At 38.8% G+C, this 22,218-nt stretch overlaps 1 protein-coding gene across 3 annotated transcripts in view; it reads left to right on the plus strand.

The window, feature by feature from the left end:
• Positions 1-8,223, plus strand: part of DAB1 (DAB adaptor protein 1) — a 1,206,834-nt gene extending 1,198,611 nt beyond the window's left edge. For all 3 annotated transcript variants that reach the window (XM_037827102.1, XM_037827103.1, XM_037827104.1), the window contains one exon: positions 7,966-8,223. The gene's annotated coding sequence lies outside the window, so the exon portion shown is untranslated. The remainder of the gene's footprint in view (positions 1-7,965) is intronic.
• The last annotated feature ends 13,995 nt before the right edge of the window (positions 8,224-22,218 follow it).

The raw sequence follows: 22,218 nt of genomic DNA on the forward strand, positions 1-22,218 counted from the left end.
ACCCAAGACAAAGTATTATACCTGATGGATTTCTGGTATTCAAGGGTAAAGAAAGATTCCCTTCAGATGCTTTGGAAAGAAGAATATTTTTTTGAAAATGGAGAGAGAGAGAGAGAGAGAGGCAAAGAGGGAGAGGGAGGGAGGAAGGGAGCAAGGGAGGAAAAGAAACATGTCGAGTCAAGGGTCTTGGGTCTGAATCTGAATTGCAGCTCCTAAGCAGGTGTTAGGCAAGATGTGACCCTCCCAATCCCAGTCCCCTCATACAGATAAATGTGGATAATTGCAATAGCTCCTTCCCCAGGCTGTCCTAGGATCAAATGAGATCATGAATGCCAAAGTGCTTTGTAAGCTTCGAAAGTAAAATGGATATATGGGGGGTTATTACTGTTCTATTTTTAAATAAAGCCAAACAACAGAGCCTTAAAACAAAGAACCACAAAAACAGACAATAATCTTCCCATTTCATGGACATAGAACTCAAAAGGTCCAGCCTGAGCTTTTAGAGGGAACAGCACTGATTTCTTCAAACCCGCATGACCACTTTGGGGATCCTCCAGCTGGAGAGCTATTGGAGCAGTTCAGCCAGGAGATGGCATGGAGTGGTGAGTGTGGAGCCAAGAGATATTTAAAGGATGAAATCAGGAAGAGGTTAACACTGGGGGACATGAGAAGTGAGGGAAAAGGTATAATCTAGGATGACACCCAGGTTCCTGACTTGGGGATTTAGATGGTGCCAGTCACTGCACTTCGGAACCTGGAGCAGCATGCTTGAGCGGAGAGAGGGCAAGTGTAGCTGGGACCATTTGAACTTCAAGAGCCCATGGGACATTCATTCAAGCAGAGCTGCAAGCAGGCTGCTGAATGCATGACTCTGGAGGTCAAAAGAGAAGTCTAAGCTAGAGATCAAGATGTCAGCATGATTGAAAGCCACTGGAGAAGTGGGTGCTGATAGAATACACTGATCATTTAGAGTCGGGATCTAAAGTCTCTGTCATGGACCAGATAGTAAAATATTTATGCTTTGTGGGCTAGAGGGGCTCTGCTGTAACCTCTCAGCTCTACTACTATAGCAGGAAAGCAACAGAAGACAATGATATGTTCCAATGATACTTTAAAATGTGTTCCAATAATACTTTATTTAGAAAAACAGGTAGCTACCAGATTGGCCCACATGCCGTAGTTTGTTGACTTCTGATTTAGATCACACTCACTGTTTCTCAGAGCATCACTCTGCCAAAGGTAATCGCAATGCCTTTCATTTGCTACTACTAATAAAATATAAAAGAAATAGTACTAGCATGTTTATAGCACTTTCATAAATATCACCTAATTCAATCCTCACAGGAACACTCAAGTTTCAAACTGAAGGTAGCCTGGAAGCTCTGTGTCTCCTTTCCTTTAAATAAAAAGGGAAGGATAGCCGACTCCTACTACTTCTTAAGATTCTTTATGTTATATGAGCTCATGTACTACTTACTACTATTCCATGAAGTAGATGTTATGAAGCCCATTTTACAGATGAGGAAATTGCAGTTCAGACTGTTAAAAAGCTTGCCTGAATTCATAGTTAGTTGGGAGGTTTGCCAGGGTCTTTCTGGCTCCAAAAACATGCATTTTTCATGACCTTACATATGGATTCAGACAGAACTTTGAGTTATTTCTTCTCCCCTGGCTACCACTGTCCTTTTTATTTGCCAAGCCAGGAGATTTAAAACCCCCATTGACCTAAGTCCAAGGGTTGGGGCTAAAAGACCATGGAAGCTGAAGTTGCTACCTGGGCATGTCTATGCTGAAGGATTCAAGTTCTGTCACATCTCCCAGCTCCAGTCTGATCCCTGGCTTGGCTTGGCATTGATCTCACCCCCTAACCCCTGGTTCCCCAAGATGCATCAGGAATAGGCTGGCTTAGCCAGCAGATGACATCATTGACCTCACCTCCCAGTCTACCTTTTTCAGAGGCATTGTCCTCTCTCCACTGATAGATACCATTGCTAGATTGTGGCCAAGGCTTCCAAAAGCACATACTGTATAAAAAGTAAATAAATGCAAAGTAATAAGTGCAATTTAGGTGGTTTTCAAGAGTGACTTATTACAATGTGATCTAGAAAACTGCTTTCCCCTAGACTTAAAACCAAATGGCTGTAGTGTTACAATTCATTCACTCCAATGACTTGAATAAGTCCATTGGCAATAATCGGTTGCAGAACTTACTGTATTGTTCCCAATTTTCTCAAATTCAAATTTCCCATTGTACCAGGGGGACAACTCTGCAAGAAAAAAAAATCTGGGGTAGAGGAGAGGTGTTACTGTGGAGAACAAGGAAACAAGCATAGAAATGGGAGTCCTGACTCTGGGATGCTCTCCTGGCTCTTCCACTCTTTCCCATGTGATTTGGGAAAATTACCCCTCATATCTGGGGCCTCAGGATCTCCACCCAGGAAAAGTAAGTGGACTACTGAGGGCCCTTCCAACTTTCAACGTTCTGTGAAAGGGAACATGTTGTAGTAGAGAGGATAGCAGGCTTTAAAATTCCTGGGTATGTTTACATGAAATTTGAGAAAAAGCAAATCTAGTCTAAAGTGACCGAAGTCACCTTAGTGGTTGCTGGCACTGGGATGGGGGTTGATGGAAAAGGGCTTGGGAAGTTTTGGGGGTAAGGAAATGTTCTATACCTTGATTGTGGGGAAGGGGGGTCACATAGGTGTATACATTTGTCAAAACTCATCAAACAGTACATTTACCCTGGGTGTGTTTTATTGTATGTGACACATGTGTCAATGAAGTTGATTTTAAAAACAAGAATAAACCTGTGTTCCATCCTAGCTCTGCCTTGCACTGGCTGAGTGACCTTGGGCAAGTCATCAAACCACTAGGAGCCTTGGCTCCTTCCCTGTAAAGTAGGGATGGGAGCACCAAGGGTATAGCTTCAGCATGAAGGTCAAGGTAGATCACACCTGCAATATAGCAAAGTCCTTTAAGGACTGTAAACATTTCTGTAAATATAAGCTATTTTTATCCTAATTCTGTGATTCTACTTGGCCACTGGACATGAGACCATAATTCGTATTTAAAGAACTCATGGATTAGATGGTAAACATGTGGAAGTCTCCATTACCCAACCAGATTCTTTAGATTTACCCCCACATTTCCTTCTGCACACTCAGGCTGAGATAGCACCATATCATATTTTTTGTAACTTAGAGCCCAGTTGCAGTTGCACCCATGTGCTCTGAAGGAGACGCACTTTGGAAAGCCATCCCACAGGTAGAAGGGCCCTCAGTCATCCACTTCCTTTACCTGAGTGGAGATCCTGAGGCCCCGGATATGAGGGGTAATTTTCTATTTCCATAAAGGGAGAATAAAACCACACACCCAGACATAAGGAGTATCTCTTGTGAGTCAGGCACTGTACTGGACAATTAATGTATTTTTTCTTCTTCAATTCTTACCACATCTCTTCACCCAGGGGGTTTCTAGTCTCAATTTATAGATGAGGAAATGGGGCTCAGAGGTGAAATAACTGGGTCCTAGGCTTACTAAGTGGGAGATAGTGAGAAAGAGAAAAGCAGCGCCAATAGCCAGGAGTCTACCTGTCTGTCCCACAGCCAGGCCTTAGTGTTCTCCTGTCGATTCAACAATTTGACCCAGCATCAGCACCAGACACAGCCCCTCTGGGACTATGATGGGTCAAGACAAAAACAAGTCCACTCTAATCATGGCTGAGCACAGGCCAAACACAAACACTGTCCAAATTGCAAAAATGACCAAAAGTCCTCTATCCTGATTTTAGCCTTGCTCCATTGTTCTTACCTTCCACATAAGAATTATTAAGGTAATCATAGAATTAACCCTGCTTCCTGACAGCATCCAATCCAGAGAAAAACCCTCCTTTCTTGACACTCCCCAAATCACTAACACAAGCCCAAATCCTAAAGTCCATTCTAATACCCCCTACAGAGGAACCACATGGCTCCCCTCATTGCAATGAGTAATAACTGCAGGTGTGTTCCTGGTGGTATTTGGGTGAAGGAATATTAATCTTGGTCTGCCTCACTCCAAAACTTCTGCTCTTTTACTCTTTCACTGCAGCTCCCAGGAAACAATGGTATTTAATTTAAATAAAAGGTTGGATGGTTGATTTTTGGCTTAGTTTTTACTGGATGGTTTGTATATACTTTGTTGTCCTCTAGAAATAGCAAAATGAATATGTTGGAATCACAAATGAGCTTTAACTTCCTGACTAGTTCATAAGTATTTGCCAACTCCATTAAGAAAAGAACCATTCTTTCACTCACTCATGTCCTTGCTCATTCTCCATATTGTTAGTGGATGTACCTCCCATATTCCTAGCTCTTGCTCAGAATTTGGGATACTGACAGGGAAGGCACAGTGGAGCTCACTTTCTAGAACATATTAAAAGATAACAAGATAGGAGTGCAGAAGAGGTCTCCACAAGGCACTGCAGGAGTCAGGGAGCAGAGTGGCTCATCTCGCCTGCAGGGTCCTGGAAGCCTCTGTATTTGAGCTGGGTCTTAAAGTATTAACTCCCAGGGGCAGAACAAGGAGGGACCCAAAGGCAGAAGGAACTGGCTGAGGAAAGTCTCCCAATGGGAAAATCCTGCCATGTTAGGGTGAACTAGAAGTAGGAAATAGAAGGTAAGGCATAGGAGAGAGGGGAAGTACATGGGGCTGGGCAGGAAGTGGAGCCACATCTGAAGGACCTTGGGTGCCATCCTGAGGAGTTTGCATTGTCTTCTGGGTGATAAAGAGTCTGGAGGGTCGTTCCCAGCAGGAAACTGGCACAACCAGATCCATTTCAGCAAGATCACTCTGGTGGAGGCATAAAGAAGGTGTTTTTGTTTTTGTTTGTTTGTTTTGTTTTTTAAAAAGTATGATTTATGTGACCTGAAAGTCGAGTTCTGATTCATTGTCTAGAAGAGATATTTATTAGCTCTAATGGACTCTGAGACTAATGCACCCTGTGTGCCCAGCTAAGGAGCTTTGCCCTTACCCTGTGGGTGATGGAGAGCCTTTGAAGGATTTGAAGCAGGGCAGAAATGTGGTCAAATTTGCCAAAAGAGAGGCAGTGGGGCGGGAGAGGCAGCAGCAGCGTGTTATGTTTATGTATGATTCCATTTAGGCTTTTTGGAATATTGAAAATAGCTTGAAGACCCCATTATGACTTGCTGGAAGCTAGGTTGGAACCTTCTGGATCAAATGATTTCTTAGCTCCCTGCTAGCTCTGACAGTCTGAGTTTCTGTAACAAGGAAGGTAAAGCTATTGCCAAAACATACAATGCATCACAGTGTCAGATTTGGGGACTGTCTGCTGCTTGGGGTTTTCCACACCACTGCTCCCCTTCATTAGTGGGGATAATTGAGAGTTGACTGCAGTCGTTACCGTTGTTGTGATGGGTATTTGAAGCTAAATTCCGGCAAGTGGGAGAGGTGTGAATATTTATCTCAGCTGCGGAAAGTTAATGCAGTGTGGCATTAATTACACTGTCTGAGCCTGCTGTCTTCTTCTGTTTTTAGGTGTCATTCTCAGTCAGATAAATTAGTTTCCAGAATTAGAATAGAGCAAATTGTAGAGTGAGATCAAGGCAGCCTGACTTCTTAGGGCATCCAAAAAGAAGAGCAGGCTGAAAAAGTCTCAGGCAAGATTACAATGGATCCTTGAGCCCAGCACAAGCAAAAGAGAATGTTTTTCCTAATGGTTACACTTAACTATTTTACTGACTACCTCACCTTTGGTTACTCCACCCCTCCTAAAAATCGCAAACATTAAAGTTATATGTTTAGCCTTACAACAGATGTTTGAAACATTCCAAGACATTGGCAGGGTATAGATTAGGTACTTGACAAATCATTGCTAGATGAGATTTTAAGAGTACATAACCACATTGGTGTGTATTTAGGAAAAAGGGATCAGAAGTGAGAAACTAGAAAACTGTATCATAGTCATTCACTAATTCAACAAACCTTCATCCAGCGCCTACTGTGCTAGGTCCACGTATGTAAAGTGGCAGAAGGAACTGCCAAGCAGTAACCCAGAGGTAAGACATGGAAGAATGGGCTTCCGTACTTTATGTCACGAGCTATGACATCAAGAAGGATTACACTTATTCTTTATGTTTCCAAAGGGTAGTGTGAAGTCCCTTGGGTGGCAAGTGTGAAGGGACAAATCAGCCCTCTGTTATATAACAGAATGGGCTGCCTCAAAGGGTAGTAATTTCTCCTGCCAGGCAGAATGCAAACATAACAAATTGTAGAGATCTGCTGTATCTGATGGCAGGAATCCTGGCTTCTACTCTTGGCATGGTTAGTAATGAACCATGTGACTCTGAGGAAACAAAAGCTCTCTTCTCTGGGCTTCAAATTCCTCATCTATGAGATGATGGGCCTGGACAAAGTAATCTTCCAGGCCATTCTAGCTTCATAATATAAGGCAAGGCAAAATGATACATTAAATACACAAGAGGCAGCATGATGACCTTGAGATCCCATAACCTCTCTGAGCTCCAGTTTTTTAATCTGCGAAACCAGGATGGAAATAATAAAGGCCACCCCAGGACTGTCAGGCAGATTAAATAAGACATAAATGTGCTTTGTAAATTGTGAAGCACTCATAGATGGAAGAGTCTTTTGTTTTTTATTTTTTGTTTTTTGTTTTTGTTTTTTTTTTTTTTGGTTTTTTGTTTTGTTTTGTTTTTTTGGTTTTATTATGACAGCTGTTGTAATAGATTAGAAAAAGCACTGGACCCTATTTTCAGGTCTCATATCTCAAACTTACTAACTGTGTGACCATGGGCAAAAGGATTTAACTTCTCTATGCCTGATTTCTCACTTGCAAAAGAAATAAAGTATCTGTTTTACCAGGCTGTACTTGAAAATATCTAGAGTCTTTACATAGTAGGGGCTCACAGAATGCCAATTCAATTTGACAGTTAAAGAAAATAAGCAAATAAGGGAAAATCTAGAACTAATATATAAAATATGGCAGAATTAAAATGTTGTCACACCCATTTATTTCTAGCATAAGCATCCAAGAGTGATGTCATAGAGGTCAGTTTAACCAGAAGGTCTCATGGATGCTCAAAACCAGAGTATTGATCTGATCTGCTTGGCCAGTGTCCATCAGACCATCTCAACATAAACTGAAGTCTGAAGTGGTTTAAACAGGGCTGAACACTATTTCCCATCTACATTTGGATTGAAAGTTTGCTGTGTCATAAGTGAGTAATAAACATCCCTGTATGTGTCTCAGGACAGCCTCATGGGCACAGGCAAATGACTGTCTTTTAGATGATGTCATTTAGATGATGACATGTCCCAGCAGTTTTTAACCAAGAGCTAAAGGCACAATTGCTTTTTCTTTTGCCCAAAAGTGCACCCAGCCATCACTGCTTATAGAAAGAAAAGAGCACTTTGAAATAAAATTTCAGCAGTCTGAAGTGGACATTCATGAACCCATGTTGGAAATACATATGTACCCACTTGACTCATAATTGTTAGCATTTTCTGAAGACCTGTTCCTGCCAAGCACTGTGCTAGATGCTTTATATATGGTATTGCAGATTCTCTCAAACACTCTTCAGGATGAACAGGTATTATTTCCATTTCATGGTTGAGGAAAATGAGGCTCAGAAAGGATAAGCATCTTGCCCAAGTCACACAGTAAATAAGTGCAGTGTCTAGCTCTTTCTACTACACCATGTTATTTCCCTAACTAGGAAATCAATCTTAGCTTGAAAACCAAGGACAAAACTGGGTGAGTAGTTCTTCTTAATGATAAAAATATTGCCAAAATGATATGCACCATGATCCAAACTAATCCAAAAATAACCTAAGGTCATCCATCATAAACTGTCACCTTTCTGTTCTAATCCCAAGCCCTCTTTCCAAAGCTGTCTCAGAAAATCCTGTGTGGAAAGGGCGGGTCTCACTTTGTCGCTCTATCCACAGGAGTCGGAGCCTCTCTATGCGCAGATCAACAGACCTAAGAAATAGCATCGAAGCGGGCTCATGGTGGGTGCTTCAAGACTGGCATGAAAATCAGCATTGCAACAGGCTCTCTTGTATTCTTTCACCTCACCTCATCCCACAGAGAAACTCACGATTGCCCAATGGAACTTGTTCGGAAGAGGGAACATAGAAACAGTTTTTGGCAACCAATGGCAGATATCTATGGCAGCACAAAAAAAAAAAAAAAAAAAAAAAAAGCCACAGAAGTATTTAAAAATCACACCCAACATTAAATCACAAATCAAGTGAATGCTTACCTGACAAATACTCTGAACTCTCTTAGCATGGGTTTAAGAGGACCCAGTATATGAAATTGTAATTCTCTTATTTCACTACCTGTTGACCACTATAGAAGCATCAAATTTGAAGTGACAGGCATCAGAGAGTTACAACAGGGTTGGCACTGACTTCTTTTAGGTAAAAGCAAAGGGTCCTCTGTGACCACAGTATCATCAGTGTCTTCTGACATATGGTGATGTTTTTTCATCCCTGTAGGGCCTGGTCTGCCAGTTTCACCCCTTTCCTTTCTTTGTCATGTTTAAAAATTAATGGGTGTACAAATTTTTGTATTGTTTTTGATTTTTTAAGATATGGATGAGAAATCTAACTGGAAAAAAAAAAAAAAACAGGCTTCATATGAAATTAATTAACTTGAAATCACAAGACAGATAAATGATTGATTATTCACTATTGTCAACATTGTTGCCAGAACAACCCTTTAGCTATTCCGCATCCTGGTGAAGAAAGACAGCTTTCGGTTTGAACTTTGATTCTGTGAGTAGGAAAGGACATCAATTCCCATTGATGAGAAAGATGAAGAATGCATCTGATTGCCTAAGAAGCTCTAAACTCTTAAGTACAATAAAATGATATTTTTTATTTTTCCGATACCTTGCTGCTGTGATGCTATGCAGACAAGTGTCTTCTCCACGTGCCATTTTCAAAAAGTCATTTGCCAAATAATTCTGGTAATGTGGTTTTGGATCTTGGAAACCAACCTTTCTAATTGAACAATGCTGACATGAATATTCAGAATAACAAACTGATTCCATGGTCAAAATGGTTCATCTCTATCTCTTTTTGTACATCAGAAAATTCAAATGGGATTTTTATTTTGTAACTTGGAAAAAAAAAAAACTTACCATTAAACTCTTTAAATATTTAAGGGAAATGGCTTTAAGGAGTTCCTATGAAAAAAAAATTGACAATTTTTTTTTGTAAATATAAATGTTAATGAAAATGCTTTTTAATAATGCCATTACACTGTAGAGAAGGTAGCAGATTGAGTGGAAGGTGTGACAAACTGGATGGATGGGGCTTGCTTTCCAGATGTTATTCTGGAACACATGGTAGAAAGCTGGAGTACAGGAGCAACTGGCAGGAGCAGTTGGCCAGTCAGCAACTAATGAATGGGAAGAGAGCATGTGACTCCATAATCTAGCCTTTCCACAAGAGTATCCACCCTATGTGCAAAACAAGAAAAAGACAGCTCACATTTTAAAGGCCTGTCCTTCTGATTCTGAAACCATCTCCCCCATCTCCAGCCCTGCCTACCCCCATGGAAATCACTGGACTGTTTGTACATGAAACAGAGGAGCTTAAACTTCCTTTTTTTACATTTATGAGACAAAAAGTGCAGTGTTCAGTTCGTATGTTTAGCACATGATTTTCATAAAGAATCTATATATTTTTGCCCTACAGAGGATTGTTATACAGGTCAAATGTGTTTTCCTGATGTTCCTATGCAGTTACAGTATGTTGAATTCAGTGGTTTAACACTAAGAAGGAAACTTTCAAGAATCATGTGGTTAATTGGATTTGCGGATAATTATTATTACTTTGATTTTAGAATTTGAAAAGTAGAATTTACATTGATATGATTGATTTAAGTAAGCCTGTATGCTTTGGTTCTTCATATCAACAGAAACTGAAATGATCTGGTAAAAGGTATACTTGTTCACTTTTTCAGAAAAGTGGTGAATCAATGTGATAATTATTGTTTTAAACTCAGATTTCACATTACCAGGTCACTGGAATCTAATTCTTTTTACAGTTAGGTAAGCTGACCAAATGACCATTCCAGAATATATGTTAATGTCATCCTAATGTGGAAAGACCCAAGAAACCAGAAAAGTGAGAAGGGCCGTTTACCTCCCTCTGTAGCTATCATCTGTTGGTCCACATCATTTCTCCAGGAACGTGCATGCATTTTATGATTAGACAACCCTTTCACATGAAGGGGGAAATGGAAAAAGTGTGATAACCTTAGGAGTCATCCTGAAACCAATTCGATTGTGTTTTCTGGGGCTTTGATAAGATAGGCAGTTCCCGTGGGGAAATCGCTTCAATTGCTATATTGTCTGTGATTCTGACTCTATAAACAAGTGGTGCTATCTTCTCCCTCAATATGGCTGTCTTGAGTTTGTCTTGCAGTATCACATCATTAAACTGATTCGTTGGGTTGATCCTGACACAAAGTGAACTCTGGCTAATACTGCAGTTTCACAAACACCGTTGGGAGTTAATTTCGTAGCAGAACGTGATAGCCCAGTGGACTTGTCATCATCCGTTGAACATGACTGAAAATGTACCTGCTCTGAACTTAAAGAAGATGTCCATGTGATGTGTTAAAGTGAGGGAAACAGGTCAACATTTTGAACTGCCATTCATATTCTCACTGGCAGAATTCTGATTTTTTTTTCCGAGCACTATTTGATGGACCCAGAACCACTGTAGCCTATCCCAGGAATACACTGAGGTTTCCAAACAAGAGCTGAGGTGCCAATACCAAAAGACTATGGAGAATCTGCACAGTTCTGGTTTGATCAATAGAAAATCCATGTGTTCAACTGTTAATTCCTCATCCTTTACTAGCACTAAATTTGTCACTTTAAATTTTGAAACCAGGGAAATGCCACCTGTCACTCTGTGCCCATTCCCCATAGCTCTTCAATCTTTACATGTCACAAGACTATTCTGATAGCTTGTAGTCATTCCAGTGTCTACTGAAACCCCATCATGTAATGTACTGGGCACCTTCTTTTTAAAAAATGTTTACTCTGTGGGTTTGGTTCATTTCAATTTCTGCGTTCTGACACATATTTTTTTAATAAAGATGAGAAAGAGAAAATGACTGTTGCAGTACATTTCTAGACCTACTTTAACTTTACCTCAGATGACAGTTTGTTAACATATATGGACACATTATTTTTAACTTTATGTACAATGCATTCAACAGAACAGCGAAATTTTTAGAAATTTTCCATTAATTTCTGTAACACACCATGTAAAACTGTTACAAATAAACATGTTTGAAAACAACAGTTTAGCCTGGCTTATTCCACCAGATCCCAGTGCCTATTCAGGCGATGGATTGGAAGAGGAAATTACTCCTGTCTGAGCATCTGTCTACCCAGATGAGGGCCTATATTTCCGTGGCACTGGGCTAAAAAGAGAAAATTTCAGTGCAGCAGATCAGTTTGTCCTCAGTGGAAAAGCAGCCACAGCAAGGAATGAGAATGTTGTCAGGAAAAAAAAAAACAAAGAAAAAACAAAACAAAACAAAAAACCCTGTGTAGATGTGGTATTTGAACCAGATTTATTTAACATGGAACTTTCCAAATTTGAAAAGACCCCAAGACTGGCCCCAGGGATTTGTATCTTCTCCTAAAACAACCCGCTAACCTGATGGTTGGAAAACCAAGGTATATCTAGACTCTCACAGAGTCCACCATAGTTCATATTAAGATCATCTGTTTCAAGTACCCAAAGCGGGGAGTATTTATTTTTCTTCTGTCTCATTCTTCCACACATACTCCACAACAAAAAAATAAAAATAAAAAAGTCTGGAGCTGGATGTAACTTTCCATATGTGTTGAAGAAGAGAAAAAAAATGCATGTACCTATATTTATAAGTGCATAATATGTGTATGTATTTGTGTGTATATATGCATATGTACAGGTATGGGTGTGTGTATAGTTATCCTCATTTTTTTCCCCCTTTTATAACTAAATTAGTTTGTCCAGCCAGTAGGTTCAACCAGATTACAGTTTGGTCATTGAGATGCCAAAAATCACCTCTGTTGAGCAATGGTGTTGGTAAATGGTTGTAACACACATCACCAGTCTGTCCTGATTATAGAAAGGGTAAGAAACAGGTGTTAGCTCCAACTTTGAGAAAATGAGACAACCAGAACAGACTTAAGGTTCCAGCAAAATAAATTTTGGCCTGATAGAAGAAACAGTTTCTGGACAATAAGAAAAGCTAAATCCTGGATCAAATTACTAAAGGATGCCACAGAACCTTTCTGAATAACAGTGGTCCACATTTGTTGAGCAACTGTTATTTGCCTGATGTATGCTAGGTGCTTTATATCCATTGCCTTGGTTAATTTTCTAAACAACTCAGAGGGGTAAGTATTAATCCCCAGTTTACAGACAAAAAAACAAGGCAAAGAGAGATCAAATAATTTGCCCCAACTAGCAAGTGGCAGAGTTGGGATTTGAATTCTGAAGTCTCTTTACTCATTGTTGATTCTAATTTTAAAAATAGTTGGATATTCACTCATTTAAATAGCCCTATGCTTCTTTCCAGACCTCTAATTAATCTTTGGTAATAAATTAGATTTCTAAGTAAGTTCTTCCAATTTAAAGTGAAAATAAAAATCCTTTAGGTGTTATATTAAGCATGTTGCTAAATATATAGTTTTTTCTTTAATTTGGCATCTTTGAAAGGGTGTATATATTGAGGGATAAAAAAGAAATCTTTTGTCCAACTAGTTCAAGTTTAGCTGAAACCAAGCACTGGTGATTTACTTTGCCAATCTAAATGAATCTTAAAGAAGTGACAAATTAAAAGGTGTCTTATGTAACTCCTAGGTAGATGCCAAAATAAATCAGGCAGATGTATCTGCTTTCATTTTGTGCTTGAGAGCAAATGCTTGTTGTTTTGACAGTAAATGTTTTTTGTTTTACTCAGAATGACAGTAGGAAAAACGCTTAGAATAAAAACAGGTTTCGTTGAAATCAACCTTCAAAGGTTTGAAAGCTTTTAAAAGATGTTTAAATTCAAGGGAATTGTGAGCAATGGTGCCTGAAAGAAAAAGAAAAAAAAAAAAGTAAACAGATGTAAATGGCTTTCAAGCCATTTAGTGGCCAGCTCTCAGTATTTATGTTAAAATATGAATAAAAGCTGCCACCCTTGTGCTCCTACTCTGTATATGCCATTCAATTTCTAGCTATCATTTCTAATCCATCTGAAAATCCCCAAAGGAGAGTAATGTGCTCCCCATTTTACAGCTTAGGAAACTGAAATTCAAGATGTTACAAAACACTATCGATGTAACAGAGCCAAAAGTCTCACCAGAGTCTGTCCTCATTCCCAGGGCCTGATTCCAAAGCCTCTTTCCTCTTCTCTATGATGCTTCTGCCTGACAGGGTTTCTGTGATGTCAAATTGCTCATGCAAACTCACATACTTTGAGTCCTTCAGTATTCAGTTCCAAGTCTTGTCTATTAAAAATCACTCCATGCATTACCCTGACTTATTCGGTACAGAAATTGATTCTTAAATAAAATGACTGTAGTTATTTTAAAACAAAGGAAAAACTCCAGTTTTATTCGCAAGAACAGTAAGAGCCCTAACCTGATTTAATGAATATTTAATTTAAAAAACAAAAAGCCTAGCATTCACTTTATCTTCCAAGGTATAGAGATCTGAAGAGGGAGCTTTTTTGAACAGGCTTTCTGTTCCTCCTTTGCTGAAGAATATTAATGATGGCAAAGTGGAAAATGTCTTAAATATTCTTGTGAGACTGCAGCCTCTGGTGGCTTGGGTCTTTAATCTTCTGAACAACCTCTTGCCACTTCTATCGCTCACGCTGGGGTCACAGACTGGAGTGGGGAGCAAGCAGGAATGGTTGCAGATGGAAAAAGCGGGTCTCAGAGCTGGCAAGTTGTCAACAGCAAAATGCCAAACTGTCTGTCTCCATACCGTACTTTTTAACAGCTCTACCTTGCCTCACCTTGGGGGCAGGGGGAACCCTGAAGTCTACCTCATTTCCGATTACAGGTGAAAGTCATTTCCCTGTAGCTCAGGGCCAGGAGCTAAAGAATCGAAGAACTTAGTTATTAAAGGAAAGTCGTTTTCCTCTACCTTTCTCGTACCCTTTTCAGACCTTCTTGGAATGAAAAAGGAAAGTGGTCAACAATCACGCAGCCCAGGTATATCCTTTTGGGACACAGCAGCGTCATGGTATAAACTAAAAATAAGGAATCCTTAATCAATGGTTAGCCCCACTTTTACCAGAAGAGACAGCCTTGCAAAAGTCAAGCATGTAGTTAGATACTCAATACTTTTCTTTCTTCCTATTTATGCACTAAGCTTAGGCAAGGCATGAGAAGTAAAGTACTTAACCCTCTGCATATCATTTGTCTCTTTTCTGGTGTAAGTGGTGCACATTATCTTTACTGGTGAGTCAATATAGAATAATTTCTAGATGGTGGACTCTGAATTCAAAATGTCTTGGTTTAGATTCTCCAGTTTTATGACCACAGAAAAGTCTCTTAAGCTCTCTAAAATTCAGTTCACTCACATGTAAAATTCAGACAATAGTATCTTCCTCATAAGGCTATTAAAAGAAGTAAATTTGATAATTCCATAACTGTAATATAGTAAATGCTCAATACATGTACCTATTATTAATATCAAGCAAAGCCTGGTACCTATTGCTATTTTTGTACTTAGTAATAAATGCTCAATACATGCTACCTGTTATTAATATCAAGCAAAGCCTGGTAGCTATTGCTATTTTTGTACTTAATCCTTTCACTTTACACTTCATCCTTTCACATCCAGTACCCCAGCACAGTGACTTTTATGAAATGTGCAGAATGGCAGTGAGTGATTATTATCTCCCTTTTGTTGTCAAAGAAAGGCAAAGAAGCAAGCACATACATCTTGGAAAATTTTTCACTGGCAAAGTTTAAAGCAAAAATGTATTATGGACTTATTCATGTCACAAGGATTTATTAAGCATATGCTATGGGCCAGGCCCTGTAATAAACACTGGAGAGTCAAAAAATGTTGAAAATGCATACATAGGCCCTGTTTCAAGATTTTCAGATTCTAGTAAGGAGGAGACATTAACAGATGACAAACTATGGTAGGAGCAGTGCTAGAATAAAAACAGGTGCTGATACAGTGGGAATGGTGGGAGAAAGCTATATAGAAGCCTCAATGGTTGATAGAGTCTTAAGAAATGATTAGGAGTTCATGGGGAGGTGGGGGGGGGGGGGGGGTGGCAGTGGAGGGAAGAGAATTAGCAGAACTGTCCTGGCCAAGGAGCTGGAGTGCCTGGAGCAATGGTAAATGAAGGGAGAAAATCACATGCAATTTAAGCTGTTGAATAACACAGGAAAAAAAAAGCTTCTCAGTTCATGCTGCAAAGCTAGAATAACAAAATAAATAAATAAATAAGCAGTACAAATTATAGCCTAATCTTTTTAGGAATAATAAGAAATTCCTAAATTAAATGTTAGCAAATCAAATATAGCTGCAAGCCATGATTAAATAAAGTTGATTCTTGGAATGCAATTAATAGGTCAAGAGAGACTAACTGTTTCATCTTATGGATGCCAATGGCATCAGATAAAATTCATTACCCTTTTCTAAAGAAAAATTGGAAACTGGAATTAAGAGTAATAGTCTCTCAAATGATAAAGAACATCCATCTACAACGAATAGCCACGATCAAACTTAGCAGTGAAACTTGGGACATCCCCATTAAAATCAGATGGAGGGTGAGGTTACCAGCTGTTATCACTGTTTAAGGTTTTCAGATTCTAGTGAGGACAAAAGATTAATAGATGACAAGCTATGTTAGGAATAGTGCTAGAATAAACTTACCACTGTTCTGAAGTTTGAGGCAATGCAATGCTCTAGTACCAGAAAAGAAACCAGATGATTAAATGTAAAATAAGGAAATGATCAATTTTGCAGACATATTTCTAACAGGAAATATCTATTGGATGTGGTTAGAAAACTGTTAGAACTAATAAATAATCACGTGGCTAGTTTATAAATAAATATATAAAAATATATTTATAAATATATACTAATATATTTATATTAGTATAAATAATCTTTTAGAAACTTATGGGAGAATATATTCCATAACAATAGCAACAAAAATTAAATACCAAGAATAAATTCAATACGGAAGATGAATGATTTAGATAGAGAAAAAAAGCTACAAAACCTTGTTGAAGGGCATGAAAGAACTGAATACATTAGGAGAGAATGGTTCAACATTATAAAGATGTCTGTTCTCTCTAAGTTAGTTTATAACTAATGAAGTTCCAATCATAGTCTTAATGAGATTTTTCTAACAAAAATTATTCTAAAGCACATCAGAAAGAGAAAAGCATGAGAATATTCAAGAAAAAAATTGTGTCATGGGGAGAAACAATAAATCTAAAACATAAAGCTAAATTTGTTTTAAATTAATTATATAAGACAAAGAATAGTCTTATCAGTGAAACAGTATAAAATACAGAAATAAGCCCAAAAAATTAATGTATGACTGAGTATATTCAAATCAGTGGGGATAAAATAGAGGACTCAGTACATGTAACGGCAGTAATTAAAAACTACTAGAAAAAGTTAGAGTTCTTCTTCACACCATATAGTTAAATAAATTCCATGAAAATTATATATTAAAATTCATCATATACAAACATGGAAGTATAAAGAAAAAGTATAAATGAATACTTATATAAGTAACAAGGCCCTCAGAAGCATAACACCAAATACAGAGCATACATATAATGTATATTATATATATTTAACTTCACGATGATTTATATTTACATCAAAAATGCCATAAACAGCCTTAAAAAGACCATGGAAAAGCAGAAAAAGCTTATAGAAAAATCAATAAAGGACATGAACAAACAGTTCACAAAGGAGAAATACAAAGGTCCCATAAATAATCTGGAGATGGAAAGCAACCTAAATGTTACATCAAGAGGGAACGTGGTAAACAAATTACAGTACTATGCAACAGTTTTAAAAAAATGAAATTAGTGTAAATATGCTGATATGAAACGTCCAAGATATTTAAGAATAGTGTGTTTGATAAGTTCTCATTTCTGTTAATAATAGAAAAAGTGTGCATGTAGGTGCTTGTGTATACATAGAAAATTTTTATTATGATATTCAGGAAACTTCTCTTTAATGAATATTTCTTGGTGACTGCTGAGTGCCAGACATTGTTTCATACGCAGGGGAAACAAAATCCTTCCCTTCGTGGAACTTACATACCAACAGTGCTTAATCCTAGGAGGGAGTCTGGGCGCCTTTAGTGGGGGGAGAACAATCTTCTCATCTATAGCTTATTGTACTGTTTGAAATTTTATATTATTAGTGTTTTATGCTTCTACCTTTTTAATGGCCAAAAACATTTTTTAATGCACAAATTTTTGTAATAAAAAAATTCAAGAGGAAACAGACATCTTCAAACACTTTGAGCAAGAGCTTAAATTTGTAGCATCTTTTCAAATCAAAATCTTTAGAAGGATTCATAATCTTCCACATAGCAATTCCATGTCTAAGGACTGGAATTTAAAAGACTGGAACTTCCCATGTTATTGAACAAATAAGTATTTAAAATATTCTTCACTCATTATCTATATTAGAGAAACACTCGAAATCTAAATTTCCAATAATAGGAGATTGGCTAAATGTTATATCCATAGAATGAACTGCTATCCCTATGTGATCATTGACAGACTCTTTGAAGACAGAGACCATGTCTTGTTCACATTTTTCGCCAGCATCAAGTATGATTTTATGGATGTGGAATCTGTGGCCATTAAAATGTTGTGGAGGCTGTATTTTATCATATGGTTTCCCATGTCACTTTTTATTAATAACTCAATATAGCAGAGTATAAAATCATGTGTACAGTATGATCCTAATTTTGTTTTGTTTCCCATAGATGCATGGGAAAAAAACCTGCAAAAATCCAGATGATAGGGCTACATATGACTTCCATTTTATTCTTTGTGTTTACTTTTGTTGGTTTGTTTTCCAGTTCCTCTGTAATGTATATCTATTAACATTTTTTAATCAGAAAAATAAATGTTATTTTAATAAAGAAGGAGACAGTAGACAATAGTGTTAAATGCTTTCCAAACATCGTGATACTAGATAGTGTTTACTGAGCTCTTAATTTGTGCCCAGACACTGTGTGAAACACTTTACCTGGGTTATCTCAGTCCATCCTCACAACAGCCCTATGAAGCTTGGATTCTTGTTGTTCACATTTTACAAATAATGGAATGAGGCTTAGAGAGGAAGTACCAGAGAAGCAGCGGTTGGAAGAGCTGAGATTCCTGTCCAGTCTGACTCCAGAACTCAGTTTCTTAGTAATTCTCACCAGGTTGACTCTTCAGTTAAGACCAGGACTAAAAATATCCATTGAACTCAAGGAGGTTATTTGGTGGCATTGGGTAATATATGTTCGGGAAAAAGAAGTGAATTTGGGATCAAAAACAAAACCGCGTCACACCCTGAAGCAATTTCTCGCTCTAGGCTTCAAACCACCCTAATGAAGCAGTCAGTGGAAATCTATCAATCCCCTCCTCAAAGGAAGCTTGAAGTTCAGAAGAGGTTTGAATGATTCATTACCCTTCATTCGCTAAAAGATACAGACAGACCTTCAGAAAAAACCACCCACCCTGCACTTCAAGCATTCTTCAGAAGTGGTAAGAAAACAGTTTGGGGAGGGCTGGGCGACTGCATACACTGCACAGCCAATGAGCCTATAAACACAACAGGCACAAAATTCGACTTTGAAAACCAAAGACATTTGAGAGTTCATGGCAATCAGTGGGTTGGAGGAGGAAGAAGCCCCAGAGATTCCTATTCCCAACCACTCACCCCCGTCTGCCTGTCAGCTCATCACTATCACAGCACAACTTCTCATCGTTATCATAGCCAACCCCCATCTCCTCAGAAAGTCATTCCATGATCAAAGGAAGAAGATATAAGTCCATCCATGAAATCCATTATTTATCATTTACAACTTATAAAGGAATAGCATTCTCTTCATTTACCATGTGCCCTTTATTATAGTAAATATAAAAGTAAAAAAAATTAATAAATATAAAATACATAAATATAAAAACTTTCATAAGTTTGCTCCTGACCCTACTCCCTTTGCCAACCCCATTTTTCCATTAAGTTTTTAAAATGTATTTTTAATTACACAATAAATAAATTCTTAATATAATAATAATTTTAATATTACAGAGAAAACTGACTCTTGATCATGCCCTCCATCTTTATTCTCTTCCCAGAGAAAACCAGTTACCCATTCAGTCTACCCTTCTAGATTCTTTTAGATATTTACATTTACAAATGTATGCTACAAAATGCACAGTTTTACTTTGTAGGTGTTTGGGATTTTAATGTATAAATAATATCATGCTATATATATAACATGTTTTTCTTCAGTGAACCATGGAATTTGAAGATCATCTTTCCATGTGCACATAGACAACCTAGATAAATTGTGTATGTGTGTGTTTGTGTGTGAAATTGAGGACAGTGTACCCACAGTAAAGTACTAAGATCCTCAGTGTACAGTTCAAATCCTGGCTTTCCAGTTCTATCGGTTAAGTAGCTCTGTAACTTGCATGAATTAACTTCTCTGGGGCTCCATATCCTAATGTGTAAAATAAGGATAATAGTCCCCTAGCGTTTTAATAAGGATTAAATGAGCTAGTATTTGTAAAGTGCCTGGCACATGGTAAACTCTACATTCGTGTTTAAGTATTAATAAATAAAGTGGTTGAGGTCCACAGCTGTTGAGAAACAGAGGTATCATTTGCTTTTGCTCTGTCTCACATGACTGCTGGTGCTCCTTATACTCCATCGTGTTCCTCTCTCAGAAGCAGGCGTGATCACCCAGCTCACCCTTCCCCTGAGGAAGCAGAGGCCTAGAGATGTGGCTTGAAATTCAGCTATGGAATGAGCTGCTTTGACCCTCTCCTTCTTCTAAGACTCTGTCTGGGTCATCTCACCTGGCTAGATTCACAGCCACACCCAAACTCTTGGGCTCTCCACTGCCAGGGAGGGTGGGGTAGGTGAAATATCCTAGCCTTTATCCTTTGGAAAGAGGGTACCCCCAGGAGGCAAGGGAAGAAGCATTGTCTGATGTACATGCCCCACCACCCATCGAAATCTCCTCCTCCAGCTTTTACAGATAAATTCTGACCATTCCACCTTGATAATGCAGGCCCATCTATCCCCTCTTCTCCATCCTACTGCTACTGTGGGACAAGTCTCCTAGGTGGCCTCCCTGCCTCCAACCTTTCCCCTTTGAAATTCATTCTAAACAATGTCTGATAAATATTCCTAAATATAGTTCTCCTCATTCACTCTGTTCTTCAAAGACCCTCCATGGCTCCATGTTACCTGTAGATTTGAGTCTGGATGACTCTAATATTTCCACCCAGGCAGGCATATAGAAGGAGTGGCAAAGTTTCTGAAATTTCATCATAAAATAAGATTCTGAGCAGTGGGACTCAGAGTGACTCCTTAGAGGTTACAGAAGCCTTGATGGGCTTTCTTCATGTCCAAACTGAGTTTAGGGAGGGGTTTGGGAACACTTCTTCCCCAGGCCTATGTTCAGCTGCAACAGCACTGCCCTGCTCGGTGCTGAGCTAATTCTGATCATAGAGGTAGTTTATTGGCAATCCCTTCCCCACTGGAGCCAGCTCTGCTGTCCCAACTGAGATCGGGTTTCCTCGCAGAGCCACAGCCTTCCTTTTGGGTCTGGCCATGAGAACCAGTCCCAATAACCAGGTTTTAATTCCAACATATATTTTCCATTCAACTGCTGCAGGGAGACTGGACTCCTACTACAGGTGCCGACAACATGCTTGGTTTCTGACAACTTTTGTTGGGTCAAGCCCGTCTCTCTCGCAGGGGGCCTGGATCATCCCTCCCTGTGTTATAATGTTGAAATCCTACTTCAGTTCAGTCCTGTTTCTCCCAGAAACTACCCCCTGGCTTCTTGATGAGCTAGGTTCAGGCCCAGCTTTCCACTCCCCTTTGATGTGGTTATTTGGCCTGTGACCGGCCCTTCCACCTCCTCACTCCCAAACAGCATACCCAGGAGTCTACCTCATAGTCAACTCATTAATTGTCTCCACCACTCAAATTTTCCCCTTTTCACCAAGCGCCTTCTTTCCCACCACCTTCATAAGACCAGGTCTTTTTCTTAAAGAATGTCATTTGAAGTGGGAGTTTAGCATACTGACATTCTTTTTTATTTCTCACAACGGCTCTATGAGGTAAGTATTCTCACTGCCATTTTATAAAGGAAGGAACTGAAGCTCAGGGACAATAGACAATCTGTTCGGATAAAATGGTGCAATCAGAATTTGAACCCTGATGGAAGACTCCAAATTCCTGGCTCTTACTCTACTACATGCTTCCTGGAAAAAGTGAGAGTTAGGTGACTGTCCTCCCATTTCCACCTGGATCCATACTGCTCTGCAAAAAGTTCTGGACCATGGTCTGCTGTGATACCATTCTCCATCTCTTTCCAGATTTACCTAACTAGGAGAAAGAAAGAATTTAGCTAATATCTATTATGTTAATTGATGAGATTCATCACTAATTCCATGTTATCTCAGTAGAAACATCTAGTTTATGGATCATGAGGGAGAAGTTTTATCAAACTCCACTCAAACTTACTCAAAAAAATAACAGTCTACAAAGCCATCCGTGATTTGTGCTGATGGAGTTTTAGGTAGATCAAGAATTGGATCTTGCAAATGGTGCTATAATTTTCAAACCCAGTGCTGCCCAGGAAACCATCATCTCAAGAAAGCTATGCTTCAATAGCATCATTCTGCATTAAAAGAAAAATCAACATGCCAGAGGAATAAAGATTGGTTGGCTAAGAGAAGCATTTCTGTAATTGTACCAGATTCAAGTTAATTTCACTGTGGATGCTGGGGCTAGACAAAGGAATGGTGAGGAGGAGGGCAGTGAGATTTGTGAGCTGGAAACTGGGGCATCTCTATCAAGACAGTAAGAGAGATTGGAAAGAGCCACAAGTCATGAAGGAAAACCTAGATACACAATGCCAAGAAGAAGAATCAGACTAACCCCCAAACA

Source organism: Choloepus didactylus, chromosome 2, assembly GCF_015220235.1.
Source record: "Choloepus didactylus isolate mChoDid1 chromosome 2, mChoDid1.pri, whole genome shotgun sequence".
Taxonomy (NCBI): Eukaryota; Metazoa; Chordata; class Mammalia; order Pilosa; family Megalonychidae; genus Choloepus; species Choloepus didactylus.